The sequence below is a fragment of the Chrysochloris asiatica genome, unplaced genomic scaffold (genome assembly GCF_000296735.1).
Source record: "Chrysochloris asiatica unplaced genomic scaffold, ChrAsi1.0 scaffold00029, whole genome shotgun sequence".
NCBI lineage: Eukaryota > Metazoa > Chordata > Mammalia > Afrosoricida > Chrysochloridae > Chrysochloris > Chrysochloris asiatica.
The window spans coordinates 15,293,625-15,294,951 of NW_006408547.1; positions in this window are offsets into that span (position 1 = coordinate 15,293,625).

A 1,327-nucleotide genomic window follows, 5' to 3' on the forward strand; every position below is an offset into this window, starting at 1 on the left:
CAAGATGGATTGGTGAAGTGGCAGCATCATTGGGCTCACGCATGGCAACAGTTGTGAGATTGGCCCAGGACCAAGCAGTGTTTCATTCTGTTGTGCATAGGGTCACAATGAGTTGGTACTGACTCGATGGCACCTAACAACAACAACAATATAGACTTACTAGCAGAACAAACCAATCTGTCTTGGAAGAGGCATAGCCGGAATGTTGTTTAAAGAGGATGGCAAAACTTTGGCTCATATACTTTTGACATCTTATCAGGAGGGATCAGTGCCTGAAAAAGTAAATGGTGCTTGGTAAAATAGAAGGTCAGTGATGAAGAGACTAACCCTCAGCAAGATGAACTGCACAGTGCCTGCAACACTGGGCTCCGACATTACAGTGGCTGTGAAGGTGGCACAGGACTTAGCAGTGTTTTGTTCTGTTGCACATAGGTACACTGTGAGTCAGAGCCACTTGAAGTTGTGTAACCAAAGTTGTGTAGCCATCCTTATCTGTCACTCAAGTCATTTTAAAATCCCTTTTCTCAAGCTTTCTCAGGAAGAGTTGTTTATAAGGAAAAAGAAGTGTGTATTTATCTTGAAATGATCTACCTTCTATGGTTTTCCAGTTGGCTTTTCTTGTATAATTTATGAATGTTCCAGAACCGTATGTCTTTTGTCACACATTTAATATTCACTTGTAAGAAAGTAGTACTGGAATTTTAATCACTTTGTTTAGCTTCTACAGAGAGATACTTTTTCACTGAGGAAAAAAACCATTTTTTTTTAACAAATAAAAATCATATTAAACACAGAACATTTAGTGCCTCATTATTTTCCTTTGATATCTACTGGTTGGGCATATTTGTTGTTTATTAAAATCACTTGTGGAATTTAAAAATATTGCTCTAACTCAGGTTCCCTTTTCATGGGATGGAATCAGAATCTCTGGGATTACAGCTTTACTGCTGAGGAATGTGCATTTTCTGTGAGCTCCTTCACTTCTGGTGATGCACAGTGCTGACCAACGACAGAAGACATTCTTTTTTTCTTAAGCTTCTTGTCTCTCACTTTTATGTCTAAGTTCCCCAACCATGTCGACCCTGTGTACCAAGGTAGTGGGGATGATCCTCAGTGTAGATATTTGTCCACTCCTTTGTCATACTGCATCCATAAGCATAGGTCAAGTTCATCTACTTGTAGTGGGTTACTCCTTTACTCCTTTTTTTTTCCCTCTTCTTTCTTCCTCTAGTCATGTTCTGATCATCCAGCCATTGATGCCAGGTCAGATGGGTACTATCTGCAAGTATGTGTGTTCTTGTGCATCCCCCCTCACTTCATATCAGCT